We start from the raw sequence: 26068 nt of genomic DNA on the forward strand, positions 1-26068 counted from the left end.
TCCTTAGTTCCCAACACAAACTCTGTGTCAAGTCTCTTCATTCCTTGCACCAAGACTCCCCTTCTGTTGACCCCACTCCTTTGTAGTACCATACCACTTTTACCTTTTGCACTAATGTTACATATGAGCTCTGAGCTTTAGCTTCTGGGTGGTTTTTACACTGGTGGATGACTATTGTGCTAATCCATGTATAATGCAGTTCCAAGTACTTCCTGCAGTGCAGATCTGTTCTTGACAATTTCCCTCATTGTTTGCTTCTCTGGAAAAGGCTTTAAATCTATTTAATCTATGAGATTCAGTTTTGCAAGATAAAAAATTCTAGGCTAGAAGTTCTGTTTAAGAATACAAAAAAAAAAAAAAAGACTGCAGATGGGGCCTCAATGCCTTTTGTCTTGTGAGGTTTCCGTTGAGATGTCTGTAGTTAACCTGATGCTTTGTAAGTTACTTAGTGTTTTCAACTTACAGAACACAGGAGTTCTTCCTTAGTGTTGACTTTGGCTAGTCTGATTACCGTCTGTCTTAGTCATTTCCTCTTTGTGATAAATCTCTCAGGTGTTGAGAGTGTCTAAATCTCTAGTATGATCAGGGAAGTTTTTCTTCAATTACTCTTCCAAATAGGTTTTTCCGCCTTTGGGCATTTTCTTAACCCTTGGGGATTCCTGTGATATTTATATTTGGCCATTTTACATAATTCAATATTTCTTATAGGCTTTGTTCATTCCTCTTGTTTATATTTGACCAAGTTAATTCAAAAGTGTTGTCTTTAGGCTCTGAGATTGATTTCTGCCTAGTCTATTCTTAAAATTTTCCACTGTGTTTTATATTTCCTTAAATGAATTTTTCATTTCCAGAAGTTCTATTTGTTTTTATTTTAATATGTCAATCTCTTTAGTGAGTTTTTCATTCATTTTCTAAATTGTTTAACTTTCTTTTCCACTTTCTCTTGGATTTTGTTGAGGTTCCTGTCAATCCACATTCAGAATTGTCATTTTAATGTTTTCCTTTTGGTTGGTACCATTATGAGAGACCTGGTGTGCTCCTTTGCAGTATGTTGGGGAGGGGGTCTTTTCACTCTGATTATTTCCACTTCCAAAGTTCTTTCACTGATTCCTTCTCATCTGAAGATGTTGCTCCTTAGTTTTGGATTTTCACAGCAAAGGTAGATGGTGGAATATTGCTGGGTGGATGGGGCTGAGTGAGCTTGTCCTCAGACTCCACCAACCTGGCAAGGTAGCTGTTTCAGCAATGGTCATTCTCCCAGTTGTGAGAGGATGAAGTGCCCCAATCCAACCAGAAATTTTGCTTATGGAAGTGTGGTCATGTGAAATTTATGATATGGCTGTCAGGAGAAGGTTTCACTCTTCTCCCCCTTCCCCTGCTATGTAGTAACCCTATGGTATCTGCCATAGGCAAGAGCTCAACCTAGCTGAGCTCCCTTATGATGGTACTGTGGGTTGAGAGCTTTTCTGCCCAGAATCCTGGCCAGGGCTGACAGCAAGGCCTTCATGTGGGAGAAGAGGTACTCCATGAGTACACTGTAGTTTGGACCCATACGGCACTTTACTCAGTTCTGCCCACGTGGGAAGCTCCCTCACTTCCCAAGATTAGTTCACAAATCCCCTCTCCATGCTCCTGAGCAACACGGCCAAGTCCTGGAAGTATGGGGTTTGGCCTATCCCTGGATCCCCTAAGATCAGGCCCTGATCATACCAGGAAAAAACATGCTGGCCTTGAGTTGCCCAAGGTGTGCTCAAGCAGAGTTGATGTCCCTCCACTTCAAGGTGTGCCATTTTGATGAAGCACTCAGGCAAGCAGCACCAGGGATAGCTGGTGAGACTGAGTGCCCCTTAGTCTACTGCAGGACTTAGAGGAAGGGTTGAGCCCCACTCTCTGTGGAAGCCTTGGTGTCATGACTCAATTGTCTCTTTTGGCAGCTGTGGGTGAGGGAGGAGAAGAAAAGAGTCTGAAATGAGGAAAGCTAGTATTCTAGTTATCTCTGTCTCTCTCTCCAAAAGGCGGGCTTTCCAGAACGTCCAAGCTCTGAAGTCATGCAGATCCCCTGAGACCCACTGGACCCCTGTGGCTCCTGTAGTGTAGAGCTAATATAAAATGAGCCACAAAATATTGTGAAAATAAAGACCACCCAAATAAAAACAAGCAAACACTATTTATTCAGAACTTACTATATAGCAAGGAAGTAGGCACCACCATTTCTTTTTACAGAGCCTCAAAGGCAGGCAGAGAGATGGGCAAGACTTACAGGAACAAGAGTGAAGCCTTCAAATCTGCCCTTATCAGAGGCTATAGGCATGGGGATGGGGGGGTATGAACAGCTAGCATCCTATGTGATAGGATAGGGCTGCACATTCAGCTCTCTTCAGCTGGTCTTAAGTTGGAAGAAGGGATAAAAATTAGGGAAGCTGTCAGTTATTTGTAAGTCTTAGACATTTGGAGCAATCATTACAGGGATTATTATTTGGCTTTTTTCTACTAGTTGCTACAAAGAGTAATTTGACCTTTTATACTGGTTACTCCAGACAGTAGGTTGGCTTTCTGGACTTGCTGTTGTCATTTTCCACTTACATATATATTCAGTCTCTCAATATCAATACAAAAAAGACCAACAACCCAATTGTAAAAGGCCAGCATCAAAAGAAATAAGCTGTTAACAGAAAATATAAATGACTTTTTAAAATGAGCAGTGTTATTTATAATAAAAGATATCTATTATCACTGCCATCAGTCAAGTTTGAATAATAAACTGTGCAAAGAACAAAACTTTTAATAGTAAACTTTAGGGAGAGGGTTTGAGGAAACAGATGCTCTCATTCATTGATAGTAGGATGGTAAGAATTACAATAACCTCTATAGGAGACTCTAGTATCCATCATAAGTTTATTAATTTCATCTCTATCAAGATATTGGGAATGATCTGAATGTCTATCCTTAGTAATATTGATTAAATATGGTGAATTGTAGCACAGTCATATAGTAAAATATTATATAACTGTAAGGAAGAATAAGAAGGCACTTTATCTACTGATATGCAATAATCTCCATGATACTTCACCAAGTGAGAAACAAAAGAGTACATAAAATAGGAGTATAAAGAGTAAACACACACACATACTTTGCTTGTATATGCATAAAATATATACAAGCTATCTGCATTATTGTTCAAAATCTTACATGAACAGTCACATTCTGCATAACAATGTTTTGGTCAAGAACAAACTGCATGTACAATAGTGGTCCCATAAGATTATCATACAGTATTTTTACTCTGCCTATGTTTGGATATACAAATACTCAAATTGTATTACAATTGCCCATAGTATTCAGTAACATGCCATAAAGGTTTGTAGCTGGGTGTATACTATCTAGATTTTTATAGTACACTCAGTAATGTTTGCACAAAATTGCCAAATGATGCATTTCTCAGAATGTATCCTCATTAAGTGATACATGGCTGTACATGAGAAATCAGTAACATATCTACATAACATAGTATCATTTAAAAAACAAGCATGCTTATATTTCTGGTGTATGTGTGAAAGGCTTACAATATTTTTGTAGTCTTAAAATCTATACTTAAGTACATATAAATCCTTTGACTTATGAATCTCAATTTATAAAAATTGCACTACAAAATGAAAGTGTCAGTATCTAAACTTATCTGTTAAAGGTATTTATGGCAAGATGGCTGATAAAGACCATAAGGCCAAATTTGTAATCATTCTGAAAATCCAACAGTAAAGAAATGGTGTGATAAGTGATAGTATTATCAGACCATGGAATATGATTCAGATTTCAGAAAGGACAGATAGATAAGTCCCAGTAATACTGTTAAGTAAAAAATATATATATATATAATATATATATGCTTGTAGAAGAATACATCTTTGTGTTCTCATCTTTTACGTGAATCTATGTATATAACACAAGCTATGTCAACAGAAAAATCTTGACAGCTCAGTAGTCACACACAAAAAGATTTCTTTCTCACAAAGTTCATACCAGTCAGGGGGCCCTTTCCATCTGTAGTTATGCATCTATAACCTTACAGCAAAGTCTATCCCAAAGTGACACACATCACTTCACTTCTGGTCATATTTCACTGGCCAGCACTCATCACAGCAAGGGAGGGGGACTGGGAAGTGCAGACAATTTTTTTTTATTATTGTTTGGGATTCATTGAGGATATAAAGAATTAGGTTATACTAATTGCAGTTGTTAGGTGAAGTCCCTCTGTAATTGCATCCTCCCCCCCAAGAGGTGCACCATACACCATGACCCACCATCCTCCTCCCTCCTCCCTTGTCCCTAATCCCTCAGCAACAATTATCTCTTTCACACTACATATGTGTATAACTTAGTATGAACACATCAAATTGTTAATATTGCTGCTCTTGAGGATTGGTAATAAAGAGGAAGGAAGACAAAGATCATGAACTTTTCTATATATTTGACTTATAACAATGGGTATTTACCACTTTTATCAATGAAACAAAATTAAAGTCAGATATTTGTATACACAACCACCTTGACCCATACCAACATATGCATCTATAGATAAAGCCTAATATATAAATAGCTGAGAGAGAATGTGTGGATTTGATGTAAAAAAAAAAAAATCAATCAATAGTTTTAGGTTCTTGAGATGCTAAAAGAGGATGGGACAGAATATACCCACCAAAGAACTGACCTTAATAAAAGAAAAGATAGGCCTTCCATTATAAATAAAAGGAAACAAGTACAAAAAGTCTACATATGAAGGTGAGCTTGCATCTTTGATATCTAGAATGTGAAAAAGCATCTGTCTGATTGATATTTTCTCTGTAAAAGAGGAGCCAAGGTTTTCTGTTGAGTTTGAGGAAGTAAAATGGTTTTGAGGTGTCTTCGATTAAATAAAGTTTGAAATAATGGTTGCAGAGGATAGAATGACTTAACCAGAAAAATATATTAATGTTGCTACTATCAGACTTGAATGCCCCTCTTCAGACTTCAATTGCTTTCTTCTATCCAGCCTACCACTTGTCTCCAAGACCATAATTCTGCTGTTACCATCACCATTGCTGAGCTCTCTGAGCTGGCTGTCTTCCAAGTTGAAACCTTAGGTCAACCCCACGGACTGCATATCTCACACCATGAACTTGTTGATGCTGTTTACAGTTCCTATTCTGGATTTGGGTGAAAATACTGCAGGAATCAGATCTGGCTTTCAGAGTGTCAACAGAGGAGCCAGGGCGAGAGCCACAAAGTTCAGAATGATTATCACCTGTGAAGGGAAACTTAGCCACTAGGAAATAAATGGTATGGGGCTAAATAAATGAATCTCCTTTCCTCCTTCCCTCTACTACCTTAAAGGAGACCTTTATCTTCTATTCAAGGTGCAGTTCTTATTTGTAGCATATGGCAAGCAAACATCCTTGCTAAGAAGACTATTATGTCTCTTCAAGGCTCATCATGAAGCAGAAGCCACTGTAATAGTAGATCACATCTTACTGTACTACATACTAACTTGCTTTGCTTCCCCTATTCCTCACCCTTTCCACCAGGGCTTGGACAGTGTTTGCACATAGACACACACACACACACAAATCGTCATCTTTATTTTTCCTTTTTGTAAGACCTGGACTAATTTGTTAAGGAAATGGTTCATAAAAGCAGATACTCAGAATGGATATTTGGGTGTTAAATTTGTCCTTCATTTGAAACCATCAGAGACCCTAGTGGTGGTAATTAGGGTGGTACTTAAGCTTTCATCTGTGATGTATATGAGTGAAGTTTATGGAGGAAACAAGGCACCAGGAAATCAGTAGCTATTTTACTTAATTGGTTTGGGAAATATCTTAATATAAAAATGTGCATCGGGATGGTTTCTTAAGGCAGACCTAGACACATCGCAAGAAGGAAATAACAGTTACAGTGCACATGCTATTCTCCTCCCAAAAGGACATGCTTTAGAAGCCGCATTACCTGAGTGGTAGCTTTAAAGTAGTCAGTTATCATGTAGCAGACCATGCTGAAAATCAAGTCCAGGATCTGATTTTTTAGGTTACAAGACTACAAAAGAGAATAAATGTACATGCTGCTTTTAGTGTTCTTGTGTTATAATTAAAGCAGTGGGATATTAAAACCCAGATGGGAATATTTTGGTGAGTGAACCAAATTATCTTGAAAGTTTAAATCATACTCAAGTATCCTTGCTAAAAAAGCTTCCCCTTCCTGAAAACTGAAAAATAAATTCACCTAAAGCAGATACCTTTATTTTAAGGCATAGAGCCACTGTCCCTTTTTGCCAACTGCAGAAACAAAAAACGTTGGTCCACTCACTGTCTTGACCTGGTCTTCCAGAAGACCAAGACTAAATAGTGCTGTGAAATGGATTCTGTGACTAGTTGGACTCTTCAAGAGAGCAAGAAGAGGATGTCCATTTTTACAGATAAAAATAGAGACCAACAAGACATGAGATGTTCTTGGAGGGCCAAGTGATAGACTAGAACATACAAAAACCTTGTTCTCCTCTGCATCAATCAGGATTTCCTTGAAGAAATAACCACTGGTAGTATTTGACCTCATGCAATTGTCAACATTGGTTAAACAGTCTCTGTAAAGCTGGTTGTCTTCCTATCTGATAACAGGCATTTGAAGGTAGTTGATGGGAAAGGAAGATGGATGCAAAATGGGGAGAATAAGAAAATGGAAGCCCATTAGGACCAACTAAAATCAACCCTGATGAAGTGGTGTCCTTGAGGAGAAGCTGGCACCTTTCATCATGGAACTAAATATGCACTTCATCTAGGAGTCAATGTGAAGGCAAATGCACAGGAATGTAAAGTAGTTACATGTACCAAGTTGAGCCAACAAATAAGCAATAATACATGTGACTTATAAAAACTCCTGCCCCACCCTTCTGTCAAAAGTAAAATGCTTCAAATCTGTCTCATATCTCATGTGAAAATGTTGGCCACCTAAAAGGAAACCTACTGGAAGAAGAATCCTGGGGAATGTAGTTCAGCCTAGCCCAGTTGACATGTTACAACATAACCTTACCCTACTTAAATTCACTTATTAGTTCTTTTAGAAAAAGGATGCCTCCCTCTCAAACCATGCCACAGCCACCATGATTGCCGTGCATACTGAGTTGGAGCGAGTGCTGTCCCTGGCAGCTCCCATCTCACTCGCTGTCACGATCTGGTCTAAGCCACATGTTCACTTCTGGCCTTGAGTGAATACATTCTAAACAACCAAGGGGCAAAAAAAAAAAAAATCCACCCCCAGAGGGAAGGAGGGATGTGGGTGGGGCCTTGGTGTGTGTTACACTTTATTGGGGCAAGACATGATTGCAAGAGGGACTTTGCCTAACAATTGCAATCAGTGTAACCTGGCTTATTGTACCCTCAATGAATCCCCAACAATAAAAAAAAAAAAAAATCCACCCCCAAGCATGGGAAAGAGGGACAAGAAGGAACTTTATAAACTTCCTCTTCTTTCCTCCTTTCTACAGATTACTATTGAGATCCTGTTCTTATTTAGTGCCCAGCCATGAACATGCCTGCTGAGTGAACTACTTGTACTTCACAGCCTGTGGTGAAGCAGGTAAGCAGTGTAATACTGCCGGACATTGTATCATTTACGTTTGTTCAGGCTTCCTCTCCAATTTTCCACATCCTCACCATTTGGATTTCCTTGTCCCCATTAAAAACAGCATATTGATCCTTATCTCTGAGAAGCCACCAGCAATTTGAAGACCCACTTGAGGCTAAAGCTAATGAATTTGGAGTGGAAAACCTAAATTATTATTATGGTGATTCCTAAGTTGCACCTTCTTGTTCAAGTACAAACACAGAAGGCTTTTGTCATGATATTAATGCAAAAACAGGAGAGCCACATCTTACAACTATTACCAGTGACATTTCAGACAGTTTTTTGAGACATTCTTTTTCAACTGTTCTTTCAATAAAGACAAGTGATGATGGAGGAAGGACAGAAGGTAATTCTGGGGGAACAGCATGAATCTAACAGTTCCTTAAAAAAAGAAGAAAGCGAGAGAGTTCTTCAGTTCTTTCCCCCTTCCAGAAGCTCTGGTGCTTTTCTGTATTCCTTTCTAACTTCTAATAAAAGTCCTATCTTACCACTGATCTGTGGTCCATGGGTTCATTCTTCGAATCCTCAAGACCAAGGACCTACTGAAGAGTGAAATTCCGGTATCATATTTGGGGGCTCATCGCCTGGGATTGAAGATCTGTGGTAAGCAATGGGACCACTTACCTCTACCCTGCTTTTCTTTATAGCTGCAATAATGGAGACTAATTATTTTGATGCCCACTGGCCGGTAAATGTGCATAGTGTGACTGCTGACCTCCAGGTCATAGGCAAGAGGCTGTTGGGGAACAAACTTTCTAATTCCCCTGGGCTCAAAAGAAAGGAGTGGAAGGGAATGTTAGAAGGCTTGAGGGCCAAACAAATAGAAGTAGCTCCCAGAGGTCCTGGGGCACCTGGCAATGGTTCCTACCCCATGGCACGGGAGGGCTTTTGGAAAGTCACGCTCTCCCAGCTCTATCTTCTCTCCTCTTCCATGGTCCCAAACTTTTCTGATTTCTCTCTGTAGACCTCTTCTGCTTCTCTCTCTCTCCTTCTAGTTTACATGCTTGGTTTGAACATTGGTAAAGGATTACTTTATATACTAGTTAAGTTTGTACGGGCTCATTCTGGTATTTTTCAAATGTTCTAAGTGTGCTTCAGATGTGTCATAAGGTCTTTCTTACTGCCTTTCACTGCAGAATCAAATTCAATCGGCTCTGTGTATATTTGAGAAAAAACTTAATTATGTTAACAGAGGCCAAGAAGCTGGCTCCAAACAAAGAGCAAACAACTCCTCTATATGGTTTCTCTGGGTGACCAGAAGCCTATGAACAGAACCCTAGGGGCAACTCCCCAACGCAAGACTGGCTCTAAACCATCGGCTAAGGTCCAGTCTCTTGAAAATGAAGAAAGGCAGGGAAAATGACCCCAGCTATTTGATTTTTTCCTGGTCTATAGGCATAAATGGAAGATTCAAAGCCATTCTGAATTTCTCTAAGACTTCACCCGGTTGCATCTAGTTATAATGCAAATTTTAAAGTATCTCTCAACCCTGAGTTTAATTATTGTTGCCTTTCAAACTTCTGGGGAAAGAAAGGGAGGTTGGAAAGCAAAGCATTTAAGACATGCTCATGATAAAAAGTCTATTTTCCTTTGTTACTGGGAATTTAGAAGCAGCTTGTAGAAATAATGAAAGATTAAATGTGCAAACACTGCACAGCCATTTTCTCCAGGGCAAAGTTAATCCCCACTTTGCTTGATACTCTGAAGCAGGCTCAGAAAGGGGCAGAACTTGCATCAGGTGGGACCAGGCTCCCTGATACCTGATTTTTCAGGCTGTGCTGCCGGCAAGTAATGAGCACAGGAGAACCAGCCGGTACTAAGCACTACACTGGTAAGAGTGGCTAATTCCAGACAAGCGCAGGGGCTGAGGAGGCCACTCTCCTCAGGTACTCTTCCCCCAAGCAGGAAGGATGATTCCTTTTGTTTGGCCGGAAGGATTCTTGGCTGGTCAGAGGACACTTTGCCAACCCAGGAATACATGGTGGGATTGATTAAGATGCTGGATGTTTGTTCTTTCCCACAGAGGGGTAATGTTCTCTCTCTGAGAACACCCAGGTAACAAATTCTCTTACCAAGAGAACTGTCATCAGGTGGGACCAGGCTCCTGTAGACCTGTCGGGACAGGAGCTGTACTGTGTTTTTCGGCCTGTGCTGCCGGGACACTCCCCTGGGCTGTATTCTGAAGCACTGGGATATGTTTGATCCCCAGATGCTGAAAAGAATGTATGGTTTTCTTCTGCACCCAGGCCTGGCCTCAGTATCAACTCTCCACTGGTGAACAATGGCCCCCAGAGGGTACTTTAAATTGCAATACCATTTTTCAGTTAGATACTTTTTGTAAACAAGAAGAAAAGTGGTCTGAAGTGCTATATGTGTAAGCTTTCTTCTTCCTCAGGAACAACCCCCAACTGTGTAAGACCTGTCAGATAGAATCAGCTCTCCTGGCTGTAGTGACTTCCCCAAATGGTCAGGAATTCTCGAGAGAGATGCTGTCAACACTTAGTTCAAACCCACCATCTACTTCTCCCACACCTTCCTCCATGCATTCAGAAAACCCAGAAGAGAGACTGTCCCAAGAGTTTTTTCTGGTCCTACTGGGACAACCAGAAGACAACCATATCCATCTTTGTGTCCCTTAGTGAAGACTTCTGGTGGTGAAAGGGGAAATGCGTAAGTATACACTCCATTTTCTCTGGCAGATTTGAAGCAAATTAAGGTTGATTTGGGAAAATTTGCTGACGACCCTGATAAGTACATAGATGTTCTCCAGGGGTTAGGACAAAGATTTGACCTCTTTTGGAAAGATGTACTGCTACTACTAGATCAAACTTTAACTTTTTATGAGAAAGATGAAGTCTTGGAGGAAGCTAGAAAGTGGGGTGATTTGTGGTTCATGTCCAATACTAATGGCAGTGTGTCTCCTGAGGAAAGGGACAGATACCCCATAGGGAGACAGGCAGTTCCCTTTGAGGATCCTGAATGGGACCCGGAGAAACAAGGTGACTGGTGGCATAAAGATTTTCTAACTTGTATCCTAGAAGGTTTGTGTCAATCTAAGAAAAAAAACCTATGAACTATTCTAAGTTGTCTACCCTTTACCAAGAACAAAATGAGAGTCCCTCGGCCTTTCTTGAGAGGCTTAGGGAGGCGATGAGAAAACATACCAGTTAACACCTGACTCCTTAGAGGGCCAAATTATTTTAAAAGATAAATTTATCACTCAGGCAGCCCCAGACATTCAAAGAAAACTCCAGAAATTGGCTCTAGGCCCAGATCATAAACTGGAGAATCTTCTCAAAATGGCCACTGTGGTCTTTTATAATAGAGATCAGGAGGAAGAGAAGGAAAAAGAGAGAAGAGATAAAAAAGAATGACAACTCTAGTAATGGCACTCTGACAAACAGGCACCATTCAGGGGCAGAGGGAAGCCAGAGGAGCTAACAACAAGTGCTTCCAATGTGGTCAGACTGGCCACTTCAGGAAAGACTGGGCTTCTGGCAGAACCGCTTGTCGGGCAAGCCACGGGGCCCGTGTCCAGAGTGTAAGGGTGATCATTGGAGGGTAGCCTGTCCCCAGAGACGAAGGCCTCCTGGGACAGTGATCCCATCAGTGCCCAAACTGGACTGAGGGTGCCCAGGGCAGATTCTCATGGCTCCAGCTTGTGTCATCACCCCTCAAGAGCCCCAGGTTTCCCTCACAGTGGAGGTCCAGGAGGCAGAATTTCTTCTGGACACTGGAACCACCTTTTCTGTACTCCTCTCTAACCCTGGTCTTTTATCCCCCAAATCTGTAACTATACAGGGGTGTCTGGAAAGCCGGTTACCAAATTTTTCTCTCAGCCTTTAAGCTGCAATTGGGGTGGCTGGCTATTCTCTCACGCCTTCCTAATCATGTCTGAAAGCCCTGCACCCCTTTTAGGAAGGGACATATTAGAGACAGAAATTAACCCAGAAGTGTGGGCTACCGAGGTACAGGTGGGAAGAGCGAAATAAAATTCCTAAGACCCCTCTGACTCTACTACCCAGCTCACACGGACTGTGTTACCCCAGGGATTTAGAGACAACCGTCACTTGTTTGGACAAGCCCTAGCCAAAGACTTGAGTCATTTTTCATCTCCTACAGCGACTCTTCTTCAATATGTAGATGACATTCTTTTGAGAGCGCCAGATGCAGAAGAATGACACAAAGCTACACAAGCTCTATTAAACTTTCTAGCTGATGGTAGGTACAAAGTTTCCAAGGCTAAAGTGCAATTATGTGTACCTGAAGTTCACTGTTCAGGTCTCCAGTTCTCACAGAGGAAGAGAGCCTTGGGCAAAGAAAGAATAAGACCAACTTTGGTTCACCCTAAACTTCAAACTCTCAAACAGCTTCAAGGCTTAGGAATTACAGGCTTTTACAGACTCTGGAAAGCTGCTGTGGTGCAATGAAGGTGAAGACCGGTGCTCTTGCCAGCCAAGGTGGGAACCCGTGGCCTCTCCAGTCTGCCGAGGGCACACCATCCACCCGGCTTGCCTGTTGTGCCAGGGAAGTGGAGCACAAGCACAAGTGTTAGAAGTCTAACACATGTATGAGTCTGGGGCTCGCAGGACTCTTCCCTCTAATTCACCTTTCCCAACCCCAACTTGGGAAGGTCCCTTCTCTGTTATTTTGTCTTATACAGCTGTTAAGTTATGAGAATAGATTCCTGGATACATCATTCAAGAGTAAAAATCCTAAAATCCACCACCTCCTACAGAAGCAGATCAAGAAGAGAATCAACTACAGTCCACCTACAGTTGTGAGCCTAAAGAAGATTTGAAATTATTATTTAGAAGACAGCAAAAAAAAGTGCTAATGTAGTTTTCTCTCAAAATCAAGCCCTTCTTCTCACTGTTCTAACCTTGCCTTTTAATGTACTAATGAGATTCATGTCTTTCAGAGATAGTATCATCAAACCACAAACAGTGAAAAGGGTTCCAGCCCAGATCTGACTCTATTGTGGACCCCTGGATCACTGCTCATCTGAAGAGACCCTAACTGTCCCCTTCTATTGATACAGGGTTCCCTCATTCCAGCCTGGACAAGGGATCCCAATTTTCTGGGCCTGGGCAATTTCATTAACATTTTACCCCAAGCTAGAAGAATCAACCTAAATTTCCATTTACTGTGAATCCTGGATCAACCTCCTCTGAGGAACCTCTAATTGCTTCCCCATATCACCATCCATCTTCAGCAGGAAGCAGTTTGGAGCGGTCAGCGCCCCTTTTCCCTAACAGCAGTTAGAACTTCTATTCAGAGAGGGAGGATTGATACAGGATTCCACCACTCAGGGCTAGACAGGGAGCCCCCCATTCTCCAGGCCCAGGTGAGCTCAGAAGTCTTACCCCCATTTCCAGGCACAAGCAGACTGCCTTCTTTGGGACACACCCCCTAGGCTCTGATAAGATCATGAACAAAGCAGCCTGTGATGGTTTTTTGGGTGGTCCCACCTTGGGTAGAAGCACACACCCTAATCCCTTCTCAGGGACAAAGACTGTAAAGGACCAATTGCCAGCCATGTGTAATCCTCTAGACTTAAGACCGCTAGGTAAAAGAGCCCACGTGGAGACTCCAGAGAGAGTTTCCTCATTTCTTTCCCCCTTCCAGAAGCTCTTGTGCTTTTCTGTATTCCTTTCTAACTTCTAATAAAAGTTCTATCTTACCACTGGGGGAAAAAAAAGAGAGAGAGAGAGAAGAAAGCACCACTGAAGAGAGTTCTAATGCTGAAAGGAAAGAGGCTTTAAAACTTTCTGCCTCCTCCTTGTTTGTCTCAGATACATTTGGCTATCAGCATATGCATATTATAGGCTCTTCCTGTTCTCTTAACATTTAACTTACTTTATGATTATGAGCAGAACACTTCTGAAAGACTTACCAGAAATTCCAGATCCAAAAATGCCCTTGAAATAAGACAGGGTGACCACAAAGTTTGTGTACAATTTGAAATAGTTGTCCCCCTGTATGAAATGAAGAATACCTATGCCCAGATGATAGGAGAAAAAGATTTTTTCCCTGTATTTTAATTAAACTAATATTTATTGAGCATTCCTTATGGCCACACAAAATGGATGGCATTGAGTATATAAATAAATTAGGACCTAATTTCAATATAAGATGACGGTGAGTACTTTGAAAGAGGAAAACCTAAAGGGCTATGACAAAAGAAGTATCTATTCCTGGGACTTCTGGAAGAAATGACAATGACCTGAGCTTTGAAGGATAATTAAGGGTTAGCCAGCCCAAAGAGGGAAAAGTGGTATTTCAAAATGATCTTTGATGTGTGTTTATCGTGCCACTTAAATAATTATATGCGCTCCAAGAAAAAAATTATGCACCTCATTCCTCAAACCTCATACCTTTTCCTCTTCAATATTAAAGAACCAAAGAGAACAATTTTATCATTTGACTCAAACAACACGTAAGGACACTGTGACCGAGCAAAAAGTAACTCAACTTGAGGCTTTTCAAAATCTCCAATGGATTTTACATTTAAATAAACGCATTAATATTCTATTTAGAGATACTTTTCACAGATGTGAAGTTTTTTTCAAGTACGCTTATTTGTAGCTGAAGTTATTTCAGTAGTTAAATATTATGTCTGGAACCTCATGGGGTGATATGAAAGTCGGGGAGAAACAGTGGCAAAGAGCAAGTGATTTTCACTTATTTATATATTGAAAAATGTTTTGCTCCAGGTTTCCTAGTACATTATAAGCACTAAGTTGTTTTTTTATTCTTCAAAAGAATGTGGTCTCCTTCTGAGTCAAACAATACCATCAGCCACTCCGTTGTACAAAGCAGCAAGGCATTTCCCGCAATGCAAATGGAAATTTTAACCTGCCCCATTACTTTGGTTGTTAGTGACAGAAGACACAAAGAAAGCTGGTTATGCACTTGCCTCTGCTCCTGAAAACTGATTATTACAAATTACATAAAGCCAACTTGGTGAGATAAAGACTTTGGTCTAATATTTTTGTTCATGTTTATTTTCTTTTCGTGTTTTTATTTAAGTCTTGGAAATGGATTGTAACAAACCACATTTTCATTTTTTCCAATATATCTCTAATTCTGCCCTGAATGCTCACACAGGCAATTAAATGCATACTTTTTAACCTTTTAAGAAATATATGTGAACTATGTGGAAATTAAAAAAAAAAAAAAAAAACTTAAACCAAAGCTTGTTAAAACCTAGGGCAAGTTCCTTGACCCAAGAAAGAGTATTCTCATTTGTTTCCTATGAGGTCTGTATGTTAGATCTATTCCTCTTCCTGCTTCTTTCCCCTTATGCTTGATATGTTTTTCCAGTGAATCTTTGAAGTATCTACTCTAGGGAAAGATGATAATGGTTGGTGGATGCCGGCTTCCCTCAGCAGAGCAAGAGGGAACGGAGTAGGCACTCCATCTTCCCAGATGGCACACTTTCATAACCCAAAGTCAGGTAGGAGCCTTGGCCTTCAACAGGTTCCTACCAAACTCCTTTCTCACCTTAACAACAAAGCCTTTCCACTGTTATATACATTTATCACTGTTGACCTTCATCACCAAACACACACCCAGGTCATTCCTCTTTCTCCAATACCCAAATCCTAGTAAGACTTCTCTTCTCCTCATCCTCTTTATCCCCACCACCAAGAACCTTCCAATGAAACTTCAGGAAAGCAACATCAGACATAAGTAATCACCACTGTATCATCTACCTCATCTTTGAATGTTCACTATACTTCTCAAAACCTAACTTTTTTCTAAGAACATTGCCTACCCTTTCAAATGGTCGCCGTTTCCTCTTCCCCAAATTTATGTCACTGAGATTGGACACTGAGTAGGCATCCTCTGGCTTCTATTTCTCATTTCAAACCATTCTCCTTTCATCCCTAAAAAACACCAGATAAAAAACTCATTCTATTGGCTCCGTGCCTGTGGCTGAAGCATCTAAGGCACCAGACACATACACCTGAGCTGGCAGGTTCAAATCCAGCCTGGGCCCTCCAAACAACAATGACAGCTGCAACCAAAAAATAGCCGGACATTGTGACAGGCACCTGTAGTCCCACCTACTTGGGAAGTTGAGGCAGGAGAATCTCTTGAGCCCACGAGTTGGAGGTTGCTGTGAGCTGTGAGGTCATGGCACTTTAGCAAGGGTGACAGCTTGAGGCTCTGTCTCAAAAAACAAACAAACAAACAACAACAAAAAAAAACTCATTCTATTAGACCAATGATTTTCAACTGCTGTGCCATGAGACAATCTTAGGTATACCACAATAAATTTAAAGATAATTAAATTTTCAAAAGAAGTTCAAAGCACATTATTTTCCTTTTTTATTTATATTTTCTAATCAATTATAGTTTCAAGTGTCCTGCTATGAGATAAAAAATGTTGAAAACACTGTAGACTATTAACTGCCCTTCATTCTTTTGTGCACCCCAACATCACTCCTCTCATTACCTGAAGATTTTATCTACTACTCACTAGCACTCTCTCCATTACTACTTATTATGTACTATGCTCTGAATTTCACTGTGTCCTGTGGTAATAATGAATGGATCCACGTTTCACTCTCAAAAGCATTCCAGTTTGCTCAATAAATAATATAGTCCCCTTAGCCATAATACTCATCCTTGCTATAAGGAGATGGATCATTCTTTCAATCTCTGACATTTAATCCCTTATTTCTTCTCATCCAGTGATACTGCCCTAAGCCTACTTTAGTTATTTATTCCTACAACCATCCCCTAGATTTTTATCATTACCAAAACTCTATCCTCCTGCTCTAAAATCTTAATCTCAATCTTCCTACTCTTTGACCTTTCATACCTTTTCAGATTATACCTATTATTGCCTCAATCACAGCAGTCCTTTCTCCCCCATTACCTAAAATTCAATGCTTCCACCAACTTCTTTTCCCTCACTCCCTTGTGCACTAATTTCTCTAAACATGCTGCTTAACCCCCATACCAGTCATCAGTCCTCCGTCCATTGCCTAGTTTCTCTTGCCCTTCATCTTATTCTCTTGTCTAAATCAAAATCTTAGTTTGTGATTTTTATGCTGGGCACAGCGGGTCAGGCCTGTAATCCTAACACTCTGGGAGGCTGAGGTAGGTAGATTGCTTGAACTCATGAATTTGAGACCAGCCTGAGCAAGAGCAAGTGCAAGACCCCATCTCTACTAAAAATAAAAAACTGAGGCAAGGGGATCACTTGAACCCAAGAGTTCAAGGTTGCTGTGAGATATGATGCCATGGCACTCTACCCAGGGCAACGGAGTCAAATTCCATCTTTAAAAAAAAAGAAGAAGAAGATAAAAGTTTACAATTTTTAATTTGTTTCCTTCATATTTCCACTGAAATAACTGGATTAGATTGGAAACACACACACACATCACTATTGTAACCATGCTGAATGTACTTACTCTAGATTTGTAATCACTTCAAATGGCCCCACAAAGCTACGTGGCAATATGATTATATTTCCCCAGGCCATTCACTGTTCTGTTCACCTAGATGATTCCATACATTCTCCTCTATACTCAATTTTAAAAATTCTATCTCATCCTCCCATCTGAACTTGCTTCTTAGCTCATGAAGAGAAGAAAAGCAACCAAAAGTGAATCTCCTCCATCACAATCTATCTGCCCCCTGAATTGGGACACTTGACTTCTCTCTTAACAATACAGCTCATACAAAAGGTCGATTCTTTTATTTATCCACTAGATCTCATTCATTGACAGAGTATAAAAGATCATACCTACCTTGTCAGGAAAAGAGAAGACAAAGAGAGGAAGTAATGCTTTAAGAAATAGGACGTAGGTGAGAGGAAGTGATATGAACCACCAAAAGCAACTACTACAGAATTGAGTCCAAGTCTTTATTCACACACCAGAGAAATACCCACAATTTTAAGTCCCTCTTGGATTTACTGGATAGTATACTCAGGTCAAAAATATACCTTGCAAAATTTGACACCCTAAATAATAGATCACAGTGGCCATTTTATTATTGATTTATTTTCATCTAGGATTCTCATGAACAATTACGTACTACTAAATAATCATGTAGCTTAGATTACTCAGTTTGCCAGATTGACTTTGCTGTCATTACGAGAATTGGCCCCCTTTGCTTGTAATAGTTAAGCTGTTAAATTAACTGTTAACTGTTTCTTGGCCTTTGCCATTTCCTGGGTATTCTCTTTCCACAAAAATCATGGAGCCCAGGCATGTTTCCCACCAGCCTTCCCATAGTGAGAGATCAGCCACCCAGCTCAGCTCTCTGCAAAGATATCAATTCTCATCTATGTACAGTTACTCATCAAGGTTTTAATAAAGGAAATGTTTCAAGGCCTACTCAGAAATAAACAGGTAGCACTTGATAAATCCACACCAGCAATTCTTCTCAATATAACAAAGTAGATGAAAAAAATTTTGCATAGTGTTATGCATCATGTTACTTCAGATTATACTACAAGTCTATAGTGATCAAAACAGCATGATATTAGCATAAAAATAGAGGCATATCTATGGAATAGAACAGAGAACCTTGAGAAAAAAAATACCATATTATTATCTGATCTTTGAGAAAGCAAACAAAAACATACATTGGGGGAAAGAATTCCTGTTTAATAAATGGTTTGGGAGAACAGATTAGCCACATGTTAAAGGCTGAAACTAGACCTGCACCTCTTACTACTTAAAAAAATTGACTCACAATAGATAAATGTCTTTAAACCTAAGACATGAAACTAAGAAATCTGGAAGAAAATGAGGGAAAAACTCTTAGCAAAATTAGTCTTAGAACGAAGTTATGAAGACCCCCAAAGGTAATTGTAGCACAACCAAAAGAATGAGACCCAATCAAGTTAAAAAGTTTCAGCACAGCTAAGAACATAATCAACTAAGCAAAGAAACAACCTTCAGAATGGGAGAAGATATTGCGTGCTCTGAATCTGACAAAGAATTAACAATTAAAATTTACAAAGAACTCAAGCAAATTAACAAAATAAGAACAAACAACCCCATTAAAATCTGGGCAAGAGACATGAAAAGAATCTTTTCACAAGAGGACAAATGAACAAAAAACTCATGAAAAAATGCTCATCATCCCTAATTATTAGAGAAATGTAAATCAATACCACTTTGAGATATCACCTAACCCTAAGTACATATGATCTTAGATATATAAAGAAATGGGCTATGTACATAAAACGATTTTTCCCAATTAAGTTGAATGAACTTTTCCCTAACAATTAAGAGAAAGGTTTTTATGTGAATTTTTGGAATAAGGGATATACAACATTTCTTCATGTAACTGATGACATTAGAGACTACTACTATTGTGTCAAGCGGCTTTCTAAAGTAACACATCTCAAAAATCTATTCATATTGTACATGGGCTGAATCTACATTTAAGAGCTAAAATATGTAAAGGCATAATTTTTAATATTTGGGATAGGATGTCAAGATTTTTCTTTAATCAAGCCAAACATGATTTCAAATGGCTGTATAACCAAGAGCTTGATTTTTTCCCCTTTTATTAAGTTTTCACTCGTTGGCAAAATAAATTCATGATGAATTTTGGGCCACATTGCAGAACCACATTCCAATAATAAGACAGAATGTAATGGGATACATTGCAGAGTTGAATGAATCCACAGCCAAGAGTAGGTATCCACCCCTGGGAGCTACACAGACATTCAACATTCTAATCCATGTTTATGCTCCTAGATGGAACATCTCAATAGCCCCAGAGGTACTTTCAGTAAGAACTCAATCCCGTAATTCCTGAGGACATATGTGATCCAGATAGTCATAACCATCTCCCATAACTATCAAACACTTGCTACCATTTCAGTGGCCTCCTATAAATTAGGGTTTCCTAACTTAGTAGAAATAAAAAACTAAGCTAACTTAGTTTTAAGTTAGCCTCCTATAAATTAGGGTTTCCTAATTTAGTAGAAATAAAAAACTAAGCTAACTATGGAATGTGATTGAAAGCTTACATTCACTATCATCAAGTCCAATAGACATACTCTGATAAAAACTTTGGGAAATACATGTAAAGGCATCAAATAGCTAATATATTAAACTTTGTACATCACAGTCTAAGTCACATCTACTCAGTCCTGCCATTGGAACACAAAACAGCTATAATCAATAGCTAAGTGAATGTGGCTATGTTTCAGTGAAACTTTATTTGTGGACACTGAAATATGAATTTCTTATAATTTTCAAGTACTATGAAGTGGGAATTCTCTATTTCTGAAACCACTTAAAAATATAAAAGCCCACAAAGAAAAAGAAAAAAAAATAAATAAATAAAAGCCATTTTTAGCTCACGGGTCATATGAAAAGAGGGAACAGGTCAGATTTGGTCCGTAGGCCATAGTTTCCCGAACCTTGCTCTAAATTATAGAAAGTGGCTAATATTTGAACATAATTTCTTCCATTTATTGCATTGGAATAATTTTTTCTTTTGTCTACAATCTACAATTAGTGGTCCTTGTGTGGGCCAATTCACAAGTGGTTGGTAATAAAAAATGAAAACAAATGTTGCTTGGATTATGTGGTCTTGGGTAACTTCATTTGTAAAATTAGGATAATTACAGTATTTTCCTCTGCAGACTTTGTGATAATAAGATAATGTCTGGAAACCTTTTAGGAAAGGTGCCTGGTACATAATAAGAGCCCTATAAATGATAGCTTGTTAATAGCCTACAAGTCTCTGGTCTCTTGGCAAGCTTATCCTTAAGGGCCTGAACATTCTGCTGGTAGCTGCAACCAGGAAATTTCCAGTGTTCATATCTCATTGGCAAAACCATCCCAATGGTGAAAGGAATGCAATTAAACATTTGATTCACCTAACTCCCTTGATTCTTGCTCTATTCTCTTCTGAAAACATCTTCTAACAATGACTTGGTTGCCCACATAGTCTATTTTCAGAACAACTCAAGCTCTGTTGTATGAATGCACTATTAGAAATGTTCACTTTTTCGGGAGGCACCTGTGGTTCAGTGAGTAGGGCGCCGGCCCCATATGCCAAGGGTGGCGGGTTCAAACCCAGCCCCGGCCAAACTGCAACAAAAAAATAGCCGGGCGTTGTGGCGGGCGCCTGTAGTCCCAGCTGCTCGGGAGGCTGAGGCAAGAGAATCGCGTAAGCCCAAGAGTTAGAGGTTGCTGTGAGCCGTGTGACGCCATGGCACTCTACCCGAGGGCGGTACAGTGAGACTCTGTCTCTACAAAAAAAAAAAAAAAAAAAAAGAAATGTTCACTTTTTCAACCAATCATAAGCTGATCAGAGTACGTCCGAACAGGTAAAACCACTTACTGTGTTCTAAAAATAAGGTTTCTGAGGCCAAAGGCTGAGATTTACCCTGAAATTTGATAAATTGACCAAGGGTATCAGAGATGACCATAAAGGCCTCCTGAGAGATGGCCAGCATCATGCTCCACACCACGACCTTGAAGCTGCTGTCCCCAGGTGGGCTCGGGGCAGCAAGCCAGGCTGGTTACGCGATCTCACTCGGGCCCAGTGCCGAGCGCTCTCCTGGGTCTCTGCACCAGCTGGAGATGTTTCCATTTAAGTGTTAGAAAACGGCAGGCAATGATGTGAAGAGGGTCTTTTGGTAGCTAAAATTATAAGTGGAAAGAATGTTATTTTTTTTTAAAGTGTGGTAAAGAGAAAAAAACTAAGAGGGAAAGAGGCCATTTTCTTCCCACTGACATTATGAATCCTGGTTTTATCAGAAATATTTATGAAAACACCTTACTATGGAGGATTTCTAAAATGGTGCCTTGTGTGTGCAGGCTTTCTGCACAGACACAGGCAAGCTGTTCCCGCACAGCACTGGCTGGCTGCTGTCAACATGAACCTCAACCGTCTTTGGGGGATCGTTCTAGACTGTGGGAAACTCTGTTGCCCTGACTAATGAGCAATTTGTGGTAGAAGGCAAAATTCTGCCAGACTCACTGGAACGTCCATTAAGGCTTTCATATTCCTCCTTCAAACTGATTGCCTTTGTGAACCTTCTTACCTTCACATGAATTTGGGGTCAGGGTTTCATCATGAATGTGTGTTTTTATTTTTTATCATGTATATTTTTTCCTTTCTATGCAAGAGAAACACTTTTAGCCTGCGAGTAGAGCTAAGCACCCTCGGAGTCACTGACTCGTTTAGCGGTGCTTGGCTCCCTAAGCTTGTCAGCAGCAGGTGACATTTAGCACAGACTTTATCTCAGTTGTGGTAATTACCGGGCTGACATGAGCTCTCACACACAGCACAGGCTGTTTTCAGCAGATGTAACCAAGCAACTCTGCTTTTTCTGGAGCAGTTTATCTGGTTTTCGAATTGTGGCGTTCCACATAGACACACAGGCACACTCCTGCCCACAAACTCAAATACTTTAATGTCATTTCTCTGGAAATAGTCACTCAGTGTTGTTCTGACTATATTCATTTACACCGTGAGGTGATGGAATGAGATATCTTCATTGTATGCAACTCAGGCATCACATGCTGGCAGCACATCCTACGAAACAGAAAGGTTATTGTAATGTATCTCAGCCATGCACCAAATGCTTCTGTAAGGATGTAATTAATATGCTTGGATTTACCATTTGATGTTCTGAGGCACCAATTGTGTTACTGATGGGATAGCAATGATTATTTCTTTAAAGATCTGTGAGAGCAGCATGTTTTTCTTAGACAAGTTGGAGTGGAAAGAAAATGTTTTGATGAAAGAAGTCACAATGCTAACAAATATTTGTGTCAGACAATCACTGAGTATCATAGGGAAGCAGCCACTTTCAAGTTAATTCTTAACATTATATATAATAAATTTATCAAGAATATCTAGATGTGAAAAAAAAGAAAAAAAGAACAGCCTGCCCCTTTGCTATGTTCAGTTTTAATGCCAGTCTCTTATTTCCAGACTCCAAAGATTACTCTGGGCAGTTAGCAATTACATTACAAAAGTACACAGTTGTCCAGAGCTGTAATCCAAAACGTATCAGTTACATTATCTTTAAACTGTAATTATTTCAATGTTCATTAAACCAAATTGCAAGACCAGATATCATGCTGCTTCCGGTGCAAGGACTAGATGTAGAATTACCAAAAATAAAGTGCTACATTGTAGATTCTGAAACATTTGCAGGCTTGGGTTCTAAGCAAAGTGATGGACTGATGGCAGTACATTTGAAAGAAGCTTAGGTCAGGTCAGGCTAAAATGAAATGGTGAATGAGAACCCAGCTAATCAGAGGAGAGTTGTCCAGTGCTGCTATCACCACAGTGAGAGAAAGGACAGGTGCAGAGTGGGAGGAGAGACAGAGACAGAGAGAGACCAGGAGTGGGAGGAGGGGAGAGAGAGAGAATGAGAATGTGGGCATGTTACTTATCAACAGTTTACCATTTGTTAAAAAAAAAAAAAAAAAAGATGAAAAAACATCTCAGAGGTATTTCTAAGACCTCTAAATGTTATGAAAAATGTTGGATGAATTGAGGTTGAGCCACATTGTAATTATGCAAAATAAAGCTTTTTGTCAAGTAGAATTTCCATAAGAAATTTTAACCTCTGGCATTTAAATAGGAAGGGAAGGGATAAGGTGCCTTCATGAATAAATGTTAAACCTAAGCAAGATATGGACTCATCAAAAAAAATTAAAAGAACTTTCTAGCCTGCCCTCAAATTCCATCAAGGGAAAAAAAATGTATGAAAGTATTTGCCACTTACTGTGCTGAGCAGGAATGTGAAATAAAAATACTGAGTGACAGTTAACCTCATATAGTATTTTTACTTCATTAGAGCCAAGCTGTCATTTGATGAAATTCATCCACATCACATAAGGTGCACTTTAAGTGGCAGCTATCATTTAAACATGCATTTACTCAGAATACCCTTTTTAAAACAGCTGAATGTTGCCTGGAATAAAAATTCCTTTCATTTAATACAGACTATGCCTCTAGCTACTGTAAAAATCTTCCAACTCTAGGTTATCCCAATTTTTTTTTTTACAAATTCTTAAATTCTGTTTTACTGGGGTATACGTTTTGATTCTATAATTTGCTTTTGTAGAGTTTAATTCAAAGTTATAAGTGTGCCCTTCACCCAGACTGTTTGCATTATACCTATAAGGTGTGAATTAACCCAAACCTTCCTACCCACCCCTACTCAAGACTTGATTCCCATTGGGTTTTATTCCCATATGTGCATGTAGGTGTTGATCCACTAGTTCTGATTTGGAATTGAGTACATGTGGTGTTTTTCCATCCTTTCACTAGTTCAATTAGAAGAATGATCTCTAGTTCCATCCCACATTGTTATAGAAGGTACTAGATCACCATCTTTTTACGGCTGAGTAATACTCCATAGCAGGCATCCTCAAACGTTTTAAACAGGAGGGCAATTCACTGTCCCTCAGACCATTGGAGGGCCGGACTACAGTTTAAAAAAAAAAAAAAATGAACAAATTCCTATGCACATTGCACATATCTTATTTTGAAGTAAAAAAACATAACAGGAACAAATACAATCACACCGTCTCATGTGGCCTGCGGGCCACAGTTTGAGGACCCCTGCTCTATAGTATACATGTATCACAGTTTATTAATCCACTCATGTACTGATGGGCACTTGGGTTGCTTCCACATCTTTGCAATTCCCAAATTTTGTGGTAACTGATAAATGACCTTGTAGTGGTCACTGGTGTTTGGGTTTCTGTTGCAATGCATATATTTACAAGCACTCATGCAAGGAGAGGGGTAACTTCTGTATTGCTTCTTTCAGTATTTTCTCTGCCAAGAAAAATAAAGGAACCCAGATAAGCCAGTCAATAAAGGGAGAAAGGGTTTAAGTTATAAGAAACCTAAGTTCAAATGCAGGCAGGCATTCTCCTACCTGCTCAGTCTCAGGCTCCTTCATTATGAAAAGTCATTGATATTTGCCACTTATCTCCTCTGCAGAGTGGTTGGCAAATAATCAGGCTGATGTGTCTGAAATCTTTACAAGGAAGTTTTGATGTTAAAGGGTTATCTGTTAAATGTTAAATGTTATAAAACCTCCTAACAACCATTTCACATATAAAATAGCCACCCTCTTTGAAAAATGAATTTCAGGCTTAGTAAAAACCACCATAATAACAGAGCTGAAAACTGAATCCTTCCACTTCTTCCTTACAGATTATAAGAGAGAAGCAAACCATACTGTAAGTATTCTCTCAGTGAGATGAAAGAGAACAGACCATAAACAGCCCAGTACAGAGTCTGCACCAGCTGTGTGATCAATGCACAGCTGTGTACTGGCTTTTGAGAGAGACCCTGTCTCACAGCCCATCACTGAGAGGTCATAATATTTTAGTGGTGCTTCTCTCTGAACAGAATAAAACCTGCAGATTGTTAAAGAAAATGAAAGTTCTTTTAAAGCAATGGGGTGGAAGTAAGGGTAAAAGGGAATTGATGAGAACCAAATGTCTCCTATATGGTTCCACACAGAGCTGCTGGAAGGCCAAATAAAAAATTAATCAAACTCATATACTTCTGCTCAAAGCCAAATATGTGTAGATAATAAAAATGCAACTCAAATATGACATATCTGGGGTTTTTTACAACATCATGGGATATAGCATTAATCTGCCTTAATAATTCTTAAGCTTGAGATTTATTGTGTTTTTTCCCTCATATTTTAGGATCTGACAGTCATAGAAGAGATATATCTTTGTAAAAGGATTATGAACATTTATCAACCCTTCAAATGATATCACTTTATTACATATGTATGTTTAGCGATTATTATTTTTCACATGCTAAGGGATAGCTAAGTTCTTTGAAGGGGAAACAAAGTTTTGAAATCCACTAATAGGACAATTGTGAAGCTCAACCTCTATTTTCTGGCCTTTATTTTCACCTAAATAGTTGGGATGGCAAGATTTTCAAGAGATATTCTTACAGAAAATTTTAGCAAAAACAAATGTCAGACCCAAGTGCCCATACACACAAATGGATTAATAAACTGATATATGTATACTAAAAGATGGAAACTTTGCATCTTTTGTACTAACCTGGACGGAGTTGGAGAACATTCTACTCAGTAAAGTACCACAAGAATGGAAAAGCAAGAATCCAACTCATGCAATAACAACATGAAACCAGTAGATGAACAATATACACTCAAGAGAAAAATACAAACTCAAGCGGGAGAGGAAGGGAGTGGAAAACAGGGAGAGGGAAGACAGGGGAGAGGGAAGAGGGAGGAGAGGGGAAGAGGGTAAGAGGGAGAAAGTGGGATGGGGAAAGTGGGATGGGAAAAGAGGGAGGGGGGAGGGGGAGGGATAAGGAAAGAGGAAGGAGGAGGAGGGATGGGGAAAGAGGAAGGAGGAGGAGGGATGGAGAAAGAGGGAGGGGGAGGGAGGTGGAA

The sequence above is a fragment of the Nycticebus coucang genome, chromosome 17, assembly GCF_027406575.1.
Source record: "Nycticebus coucang isolate mNycCou1 chromosome 17, mNycCou1.pri, whole genome shotgun sequence".
Classification (NCBI taxonomy): Eukaryota; Metazoa; Chordata; class Mammalia; order Primates; family Lorisidae; genus Nycticebus; species Nycticebus coucang.